Source organism: Sciurus vulgaris (genome assembly GCF_902686455.1).
Source record: "Sciurus vulgaris genome assembly, chromosome: X".
Classification (NCBI taxonomy): domain Eukaryota; kingdom Metazoa; phylum Chordata; class Mammalia; order Rodentia; family Sciuridae; genus Sciurus; species Sciurus vulgaris.
The window spans coordinates 76,051,007-76,062,600 of NC_136471.1; the positions used below are offsets into that span (position 1 = coordinate 76,051,007).

Consider the following 11,594-nt stretch of genomic DNA (forward strand, 5'->3'; position numbering starts at 1 on the left):
ATTTACCATACCCTATTTAACCTTATGAAAAATGAAAAACTTATTGATCCTCTTTCCCACTGTTCCTTTAATTCCAGGATAAACCTGTAATAAAGTTCTGGAACAAATAGTTTCAAAAATTAGTTATTAAATATTATAAAATTCGTATGAGTATATATATGGGCTAAAAGGGGGAAGAGAGAAATTGGGCAGAAGAGAGAAAGAAGAGAAAATAAGGGAGAAAAGAATAATACACATCAAGGTAAAAAGAAAAAGATGAATAGTTGGATTTTAGGCAGTAGCAGGTAATTTAAGAGGTAAAAGGGGATAAGAGGAGAAAGTATAGGTCAGAGCTTGGAAAACAAAAGAGAATGATTCAAATCAGTGCTTTAAAACAGTAGAAATACAATCAAATGGGTTGAGGGCACAATTTTGGCTATTATGATAATGTTCAAATCAAAATGAAGAGTGATTATATATGTAATCAAAGTTGAATTTAGAGCTATTCACAGAAAACCAAGCCAAAGTGAAGAAATTTTTTTGTGTGTTTTGAATTGATTTTACCAGGACTTGGGACCTTTAGAAGATGTCCATCATTCTTTCACTCTGGATCCCTCCAGAGATGCTGGGTACAGGAGCCACTCTCCTAGTTGCTATGGACCTCCTACCAGGCATTTTTTAAAAAGTACTTTTTAGTTACACATGAGAGAATGTATTTTGACATATCATGCATACGTGGAGTATAACTTCCTATTCTTGTGGTTGTATGTGATGTGGAGTTACACTGGTTATGTATTCATATATGAACATAGGAGTTATGTCTGATTCATTCTGTCTTTCCCATTCGCATTCCTGCTCCCTATCCCTACCCCCAATTCCTCCCCAGGTGGTTCTTTTTTTTTTTTTTTTTTTTTTTTTTTGCGGAACTGGGCTTTGTGCTTGTGAGGCGAGCACTCTACCTGCTGAGCTGTCTCCCCAGCCCCAGCTGGTTCTTTTTCATCAATTCAGGGGCCTGAGTCTGAATGAGGGTTCGATGTTGTGTCTTGGTTGTTTCTATTGTGTATAGGAGTTAAGTAGGCAGGGCTCTGGGCTGTTTCTGATTGTTGTGAGTCACCGCGTACTCACTGCCCTACAGGATCCTTTTCAAGGTGGCATAGACTCTGGTAGCTGTGTGCAAGCACAGGTCCTGTGTTTGTGGATTCTCCACTGGTGATTTGTAGCTGACACTTCATCAGGGTATTGTCCCTTCTACTGGGTGAAGAGACTCAATCACTGGTTCAGCTGGATAATAGTTTCCACAGCCCTGGTTGTAAACCATGGGCACTGCTTCCCTCTGCTGACTGGGACTGAGATAACATCCTGTCCGTGTCCAAATACCTGCCAGCACTGGCCTTGATCCTGGCACTGTTGCCCTATGCTTCCTGGGACACAGAAGACCTCCCATATTGACAGTCCTACCACTGGCTCCAGCTGCAATCTGGGGACCATCCATTTAAGCTGCCTGGTCTACAGGTAGCTTCTTGCCCTTATGGACCTCTCATTGGCACTCGTGATCTGGATATCTTCCCTTTCCAAAAGTGGATCTGAGCTCTCACTTCTTGGTGTTTCCGGAACTTTTGACTGGTAGCCATTCTTCTACATATTCTTTGTAGAAGAATTTTTAAGATATCACACTGCAAATATACTATCTCTGGTTTAATTTGTTGCTATCTGAAGGTGGGAAGATATTGTATTGATTTTAATTTTTTCTTGGGCAGCTGATCTGCTGTGGGTGCCACAAAATGACCGCCATGCCCAGCACAGCTTCCTCGCTTCTATTTGGGTTAAACTACTTAATGTCCTTCAATGACCCCACTAGTCCTATGGCATTTCAATTCAGTCTGCTTTTCTTTCCAACTATTATGAAAGATGTGAGCATATGTGCTTTTCCTCACCCTTTTTCTGTGTTACTACTCCCCACCCCTAGCCTGGTTATGGTTCAGCGTTAGGGAACTCTGTCCTTATTTTTTGCTCCAGTAATCAAATTTTAAGTCTCTCCAGGTCTCATATTGTCTGATATTGGGTCTTAGAGCATTTATTCTGCCATCTACCTCTCCAGTATTCCTTCACTCCCTCCTTTCTGTGTTGTTAAGAGAACTCTCCTTTGCTCTGCTCTGCCATCCTCCTCCCCTGGCTAATGTCTCTTTTCTCTTCAAATTCCAGGATTCCTTCCTTTACTTCCAGAAAGGTGACCAGGATGGCTTAGGACAGGCAGACCCAGGAAGACCAGGTTTCTATAGCTCTCTAACATCAAATCTCTATACAAATTCTGATGAGCTTGGTTCAAGCATTCCCATTCTTCTATAGAGGAATCAATAGCCACATCCTGAACATCAAGAGTTCCATTTCCTGGCTTCTGGTGTGTCTAAGCAACCTCTCTAGAATTCCTCCTGCACCATTTCCTGACTTTCAGGGTGCCCAGTGTTCCCCCTATAGATCTTTCAACTCCTGTATAACAGAAACCTGGGCCTCAGTATAGGGAAGGAAACCTAGAAGTAAACCTGAAGAGTTTTTTTGTTTAATGGTGATAGGGATTAAACCCTGGGTCTTGTGGACGTTAAGCAAGTGCTGCAGCACTGTACTTTACCCCTTGCCTCTTTGATCATTTTTGGGTAAATATTTGTACAAGATTTAACTATAGTTCGAGGTTCAGTTTTTTAAATATGGTTATATAATTGTACCATTCATTGAACAGACTTTCTTTTCATTGAATTGTTTTTGTACGTTTGTCAAAAATCAGTTGACCATATTTTGTGGGTTTTTTGGGCTGCCTGTTGTGTTCCACTGATATGTTTATCCATTCTCTAATACTAAAGTTTCTTGATTTATAGATTTATTGATTTTTAGATTTATAGGAAGACTTAAAATCAGGTAGTATATATATAATGTTGTTCATCTTATAAATTGTGTTCTTTGGTTTTTCTTATAAATTTTAGAATTATCTTGTTGCTGTCTTTGAAAAATTCTGGTAGTGGGTCTATTAAGATTGAATTAGATATGTAGATGAATTTGGAGAAAATTTACATCTGAACAATATTTTGTCTTCTAGGCCACCAACATGGCATATTAGTTAGCTTTGTTACTATAATTACCTAAGGTAATTACTTTAAAACAAAGTTTGGGGGACTCACATTTCTGGAGTATGTGTGTATTTCTGTGTGGGCTCTCTCCCGTATAAGGCTGCCAGTATTCAATAATATGGGTTTTACACTAATCACTTAATCTAATCACATCCTAGTGGCCTCATTTCTAAACACCATAATTAGATTGTTTCCACTGTCTTAATCAATTAACATCGGATTTTGTGATTAAATTCCTGCATGAGAAGTTATCCAAACTAACATTCTGTCCCCGCCAGCTCTTCCCTCAAACTCATATCCTTCTCACAACATTCAGTGATTTCATTCCCAATAATTCCAAATTCAAAAGACCAAATTCCAAGTTTCATCTGAGAATCAAGGCAAATTCCAGTAAAATCAGAACAACCTGTCTAAGATATAATTGTGGCATCCTTGGTACACTTTCTTTGTATATGGGCTCCCAAAGCCTTGGGTAACCCTGCTTCTGTGCCATTGCTGGTAGCAGCTCACATGGCTGCCCTTTGAAGCTACAGGTGGATATCTGTGGTTTTTTATGACTAGTGTGGACTCTTGCTGACACTTCTATTTTCCTGGGGTCTGCACTTTGGCTTCACTCCATAGAACTCCACAAGATACCAAATCCAGAGGCTCCCTGCAGGGACTCTAACCTTGCAGTACTTTTTCCTGGCCTGCCTGGTCTTCCTTTGAAATTTTGTTGGAAAGTTATCAATCAGTAATTCTTACAATATGCACCCCTGCAAAATGAGCATCATGTGAGTGGCACCAAGGTCTTCTGCATGGGTCTACTTGAACCATGGCCACAGCTATGGAGTACTTTGCCATGGAGAAATAAATTCCCTAGCAGTTCCAGATGATCCGTGGAGAGCACCCCAACACTCCATGAATCAGTTTAGTTATTTATGTTCAATTGCATTGGTTGATTAAAAAAAAAAAAAAAAAATATATATATATATATACACACATATATTTTAGTTGTAGATGGACACAATAATTTTTATTTATTTTAATGTGATGCTGAGGATCCAACCCAATGCCTCACACATCCTAGGCAAGCACTCTACCACTGATCTGCAACCTCAGCCCATGCTTTGATTTTTATTGAGATTTTATTGAGGTGAAATTAATCCCATAACAAATTTTACAGTATTATGCAAGCATCATCAGGAATCATTTTTAGGACATTTCCATAGTCGCAAAATGTAGTTTAATATCCATTAAACAGTCAGTTACCAATATTCCTCTTTTTTGTCTACTAATTTCCTTTCTGTCTCTGTTGGTTTTCCTCTTCTGGGCAATTCATATAAATGGAATCATACAGTCTGTGTCCTTTTTTTCACTGGGTCCTTTCACTTCGGAGAATATTTTGTATGTTAATTCATCTAATATTTTGGGAAATTTTGCAATTTTTCCTTTTGAAGTATGCTGTTAGCTGTGGAATTTTTTTATATCCCCTTCCTCAAGTTGTGTATGTTCCTTTGTATTCTTAGTTTGTTGAATGTTTTCATATGAAAAAGCATTGAATCTACATCATTTGAGATGATTGTGTTTATCTATCCTTCTGTTAAGTTACTATTGTATGTATACAAATTAATTATGAGTTTATTAATAAATATAGCAACTGTTTTTCATATGCTCAAACACACTTGCATTCCTGGGACAAATCCTAGTTGGTCAGGGTATATAATTATTTTAATGTCCTGCATTTAGGTTGCTGGTATTTTGTTGAGTATTTTTGCATTTATATTTTTAAAAGTTATGGTTCTTCATTTTTCTTTTGTTTTTCCTTTGTGTGATTTTTTTTTATCACAGTAATTGTAGTTTCATAGAATGATTAAGGAATATATTCTCTCCCAATGTATTTTTTTAATCTTTGAGAAAATTTTTGTTAATTCTTTTAAAATTGTTATAATATTTATTTTTAGTTTTGATAAAATACATATAACATGAAATTTGCCATCGTAACCATTATTAAATATACAGTTCACTGTCAATTTTTATATTCACATTACTGTGCAACAGTTACTACCATGTTTCTCTAGAAATCATCTTGCTATATTGGAACTTGGCACCCATTAAACAAAAATTCCTCATTCTCCCCTCCATCCAGTTCCAGACAACCAACATTGTACTTTCATTTTCTATGAATTTCACTACACTAAGTACTTCATCTAAGTAGAATGGTACCGTGTTTTTTAATTTGTGCCTGATTTATATAGCATAATATCCTTGAGGTCCATCCATGTTGTACTTTGTGCCAGGAATTCCTTCCTTTTAAGACTGAAAAATATTTCATTGTAGGTATATGCCACATTTTGTTCATTCATCCATGGAAGTACACGTGAGTTGATTCCATCTTTTTGGTTATTATGAATAATATTGCAAGCATTCATGTAAAAATTTCTTTTTCAGACCCTACTAGAATTCACTAGTAAAGCTATTTCTTTGGGCTTTTTGTGTTCAGAGGTTTGTTTGTTTCTGTGTTTGCTTTTGGTACAGGGGATTGAACCCAGAGGTGCTTAACCATTGAGCCACATCCTCATCTCTTTTTATTTTTTATTTTGAGACAGGGTCACACTAAGCTGCCAAGGATGGTCTTGAACTTGCAATCTTCCTGACTCAACCTCCAGCTTCTCTGGGATTACAGGTCTGTGAAACCATGTCTGACTCAGTAATTGTATTAAGTATACATGAACTCAATTTTCTAATTAAAAGGTGGAGGTTCACAAACCACAATCCAATTATATATTGATGACAAGAGTTTCACCATAGATCCAAAGAAACAAACAGGTTGAAAGCAGAAGGATGGAAAGTGATATTGCTTGCCAAGAATCAACAGTTGGTGTGTGTGGTGGGGTCTATACCAACATAAGATAAAATTGACTTTAAGTCAAAAGTTATAAGAAGAGACACAAAAGTATTATATATTTATAAAATAGATAATTCATTAAAAAGATGTAGTAATTATAAACATTTACTGATCCAACAATAGAAAATGCAGGGCTGGGGTTATGGCTCATTGACGTAGTGCTTGCCTAGCACGCATGAGGCACTGGGTTCAATTACAGCACCATGTATAAATAAATAAATAAATAAATAAATATCCATCAACAACTAAAAAAGATACTAAAAAAAATAGGAATTACAGAATCAAAGGGAAAAATAAGCAACTTGACAATGACAGTTAAAAAATTCAACAACATATTTTCAATAATTACAAAAAGGCAAAATTATAACTATAAATGCCAAAATTAGACTAGAAAATCTGTAACCAAATTGTATCTTATAAAACTTTGAAAAGCTAACTAAACCCAAAGAAAGTAGGATAGAAACAAATACTAGCATGGAGATAAAAATAAATGCAAACTATAGAAGCATTAGAATGAATAGCCAAAACCAAAGGTTGTTTCTTTAAGAGAGGCAACAAAATTCACAAATCTGTAGATAGACTGAACAAAGAAAAAAGAGAGATGACTCAAATTACTAAAATAATAAATGAAAGTTGGGAAATTATTGCTCACTTTACAGAAGTAGAATTATAAGAAAATACTATGAACAATAGTATTTTAAAACATTAAGTGTTCTAGATGAAATAAATTCCTAGAAAGACAAAATGGAAGAAAACTGAATAAAGACAAAATAGAAAATCTGAATAGACTTATGATGAATAAAAAAATCATTAAATCAAAAACCTCTGGCCAAGCACTGTAGTACACACCTGTATTTCCAGCAACTTGGGATGCTGAGGCAGGAGATCACAAATTCAAAGCCCGCCTCAGCAACTTAGGACATTTTTGTTCTCTCCAGTTACTGATTTTCTATATATCATTCATATATATGTTTTTGGTACTGGGGGTTGAACCCAGAGGAGCTAAACCATTGAGCCACATCTCCAGCCCTTTTTAATATTTTTATTTAGAGACAGTGTCTCACTGAGTTGTTTAGGGCCTTGCTACATTCCTGAGCCTGGCTTTGTATTCACCATCCTCCTGCCTCAGCCTCCAGACCACTGGGATTACAGGTGTGTGTCACCATGCCCTGTTCTTCTATATTTCTTATTCAGTTCCTTTTAAAAATTTAATTAATTAATCAGTTAATTAATTAATTTTTATAATGGGGATTGAACTTAGGGTCTCTTGCATGGTAGTCCAGAGCTCTGCAATTGAGATATATTTACAGCCTTTAAGTCTTTTTTTTCTTCCCCTCACATTTTTTTTATTGGTACGTTTTCACCGTGGCCTTATTTAATTCTTACTTGCTTCCTTTTTTTAATTCATAATGACTTACATTTAATCATATAGAAAATCTTGGCTCTCCTATATCCCAGTTCCCTTTTATGTGTATTGCCATGAATTAAACCTTTATATATTGTGTGTCTGTCAACATAGTTTTTAGTAATTGTTTTATGACTTTTTTTAATTAGGATAACAACATGGAGTTACATAGCAAAAATACATTAATAATGACTTTTATGTTTTCCTATGTTCTTATTTACTGATGTTCCTTATTTTTTCATATGTATTCAAATTACTGTCTAGAGACCTTTCATTTGAGTCTGAAGGACTATCTTCACCTTTCCCTGTCAGGCAGAATTATTAGGGACAATTTCAGTCTTTGAGAATATCTTAATTTCTCCTTCATTTTTCTGTGTTAGTCACCTTTATGTTCCTGTGACAAGAACAACTTAAAGGTGGAAATGTTTATTTTGGCTCAGAGGTTAGTCAGCCAACTCCATTTTTTTGGGCCTGAGGTGAGGCAGAATATCATAGCAGAAAACTGCTCAGGAAGCAAAAAAAGAGGAAGGGACAGATGTAGTCCAAGGCCATGTCCCCAGTGACCTATTTCCTACCTTCCAGTGGTCCTTGATTAGATTAATATAGCAAATGGATTAAGGCACTGATGAGGTCAGAGGCCTAGACATTACTTGCAAGCCCCACCTCTGAACCTTGCTCAATTGGAAACCAGGCTTCCAACGGATGAGCTTTTGGGGACAGTCAAGATCCAAATTATAATATTTTTTTGAAGGATAGGTTTTCAAAATGTAGAACTGGGGTGGCTACTTCTATTTGTCACCTCAATACCTTCTTCCCCTGATAGGTTTTGCTGAGAAATTCACTATTGCTCTTATTGAGGATCCTTTGTACTTGATGAGTCATTTCTTTTTGCTGCTTTCAGTACTATCTCTTTGTATTTTTAAATCTTTTCCCCAGGTGCTGGGGATGGAGTCTATCCTATTCAGGTCTTGTTGAGCATCCTGAATGTTTAGATTCATGTCTTTCCTCAAATTTTGGGAATTTGGGGGCCATATCTTCAAGTATCTTTTCTGCCTTTTTCTATCTCCCCTCTGCTTTTGCAAAAGTATTCACATTACGTATATGTTGGTATGCTTGTTTTTACTCTCTTTCCTCAGATTGGATCATCTCATATTTACCTATATCCAAGTTCTCTGATATTTTCTTCTGTCTACTGCAATATGCTGTTGCACCCATCTAGTGAATTTTTTATTTCATTGGTTATACTTTTTTTTTTTTTTCCAGTGCTGGGGATTGAACCCAGGGTCTTCTGCTTGTAAGGTAGGCACTGTACCAACTGAGCTATATCCCCAGCCCGGTTATACTTTTTAATTGTAGAATTTCTACATGGTTCCTTTTTTATAATTTCCATCTCTTTATTGATATTTTCTTATTGGTAAGATATATTGTGATTATTTCCTTAGTTCTTTGTACATCATTGTGTAAATGAGATTCTCCCAAAGACAAACGGCACCCACAAACCCTGGGGAGATGGGAGAATCTCATTTACAGTGACCTAAATGTAGTAATAAACACAACCCGTTCACAACAAAAAATTATGAGGCATGCAGCAGTAACAATATGGTTTCTATGTAGGGGGAAATATTTTTAATAAAAAATGTGCTTGAGGAAACTCAGACATTGGAATAGTTAGACAAAGATTTTTAATCAATGCTCACGGAGCTAAAGGAAATGATGTTTAGTGGTTTTCCTGCACTAATCTTGTAAACTCTCTATTCTTTTGTTAATTTTTTTATTTTTGGAGTATTGGGGCTTATTGTGTGACCACTGTAGATCAGGTGATTCAACAGCAGTTTTTCTAAAGTTCCTTGAACCAAAATCAGAGCAAGTGTATGTGTGTGTGTGTATGTGCATGTGTGTCTTAGGGCACACCTTCAACACTCAACTGGGCAGATTGCTACTATGTTCTAGCTTTCAATTCCTGTTTGGGCAGAGTCATGAAGTCAGCCAGAGATAAAAAGTTTCTTATGTATTTTGTGATTATGCACCCAATTTAAGGTATCAATGTTGACTTCACAATTCTGAAAAATATCCCAGAACTTTTTGTGGCCCTTATTCCCCTGGCATCTAACTCCTCAGCCTTTCCTTCCACGCTTTTTAGTTTCTCTATTGTTTCCCCAAGTATTATTCCATACCCCAGGTAGCAGTGGCCCAATATGTTTGCCATTAAATCTTTTCAACTATTGCCTTTCAGAAGCACTTTTCCCTTCCCAGAGTTATGAATTAGGTGAAGTAAAAATCAAGATATTTGAGCCAGTCCTTCACAGAGCCACTACTGACAGACCAAAAAAAACAACCATTCTTCCCAGAGATTAAAGTCTCTTTTGCTTCATTTAGTACCAGGAACCCTCCCTGGGAATTCAGGATGCCATATTTAAGGCTGCCAATGAGCTGGGGCATGGAAGGAGGGGTAAGTTAAAATACCACAATGATATCCTATTGAGGTTCAGTTGCCTTTTTAAAAAATTAGTCATTTCCTATTTACTAAAAATCTTTTTTCCCCTCCAGAATTCTGATATAGTTGATGGTGACATTATTTCCCAGTTTATCTGTTTTTGTGGAGGGATGGAGTTTTCAAGTTCTCTCTTTTGCCTTTTTCCCTTTAGCCACTTTCTTCTGTGTGATAAAGTGTTCTTTATCCTGGGATAAAGGTTCCTCTTTTTCTTCTCCCTCTCCCCTTTTTCCCCTCTCCCTCCCTCCTTTCATCTCTCTCCCCAGTTTTAGGTACCAGACTCCTCATGGCCTTAAGTATGATAAGCAGGTGCTCTGCTGCTGACTTATTTCTTCTCCATTTTTAAATTTTATTTTGAGACAGAGCCTTGCTAATTTGTCTGGGCTCTCCGTGAACTTGTGGCCCTCTTGTTCAGCCTCCTAAATAGCTGGAATCACAGGCATGTACTATCATGCCCACCTAATGGCTCTTGGTTATGATGTCAATTTTTTTTTTTTTCTTTTTAATGTTGCTGGATTTTCTTTGCTAACATTTTGGGGAACATAAAAGCATCTCTTTTTCTAATGGATATCATCTTGTAACTTTCTTTTCTTATAATGCTCCTATTTAATTTTTGTATAAGCATTAAGTTGGACTCAAGGAGGTGAAAGACATTTGCTGCTCTTGTATTTCCTTTTTTAAAAAAATATTTTTAGTTGTAGATGGACAAAATGCCTTTATTTTATCCGCTTGTTTTTATGTGGTGCTGAGGATTGATCCCAGTGCCTCACATGCGCCAGGCAAGCGCTCTACCACTGAGCTACAGTCCCAGTCCTCTGCTCTTGTATTTTCTTATGGCTATTGTGTAGAATTGATAAAATTTCTGCCTTTAATATTAGGCAGAATTCATTAGTGTCATATTGGGTGGTATTCTGTTTTGTTTTTTCTTTTTTTTTAGTACCATGGATTGACCCAGAGGGACTCTTTCCACCTGGTTTGTGATTACCATTAATTTACCAAATTTATCAGCAAGTCATAGAAGCATCTGTGGAAATCTGCCCTTCTGGTAGAGAGCTTTCCTTGACCCAAGTAGTCTGTTCTACAGAGGGTATATACACTATCTATAATACGTAGTTGTATACCTGGACTCCACCTTCAGGGTTGATGCTTGATGAAGAAACTGGGGCTAGAGTTGTGGCTCAGTGGTAGAGCACTTGCCTAATATGCACAAGGCATGGTTAGTCCTCAGTACTGCAAAAGAAAAAAAAAAAAAAAAAGATTTTGATGGCCTCTGTGAATACTCAGCATATGCTACATTGTCCAGAACATCACTGCCATAGAGGCCATATCTTTCAGATGCTGCAAGCAGCTGTTCTGGATTTGAGGTACCCTCTGTGCCAATATATACAGACTTCCCTTGTCCTCTACCCCAGTCAAAGAGAGGCCGACATGGGCTGGGGAGATAGCTCAATTGGTAGGGTGCTTGCATTGCAAGCACAAGTCCCTGGGTTCGATCCCCAGCACCACAAAAAAAAAAAAAAAAAAAAAGAGAGAGAGGCTGACATGTTAACAGACAGTGAATGACAGGTCTGGTTTTCCCAGTTTGCAGTTCTCCAAACATCTCTGTGATCCAGTCTCAATTCTACCTTGAAGTTGTTTTTCAAACACTTTGAACCAGTTGTACTCTGATCTCTGATTGCCTTTGGTAGAAATCATTTGCAGTGCTGAAACCCA

General features: G+C 37.0%; 1 long non-coding RNA gene across 1 annotated transcript; it reads right to left on the reverse strand.

The window, feature by feature from the left end:
* Positions 1-8,327: 8,327 nt before the first annotated feature.
* LOC306650802 lies at positions 8,328-9,760 on the reverse strand. Its single transcript, XR_013761027.1, has 2 exons — positions 8,734-9,760; positions 8,328-8,634 (listed from the first exon to the last, which is right to left on the reverse strand). It is a non-coding gene; the product is annotated as an uncharacterized lncRNA (long non-coding RNA).
* Between the last annotated feature and the right edge of the window lie 1,834 nt (positions 9,761-11,594).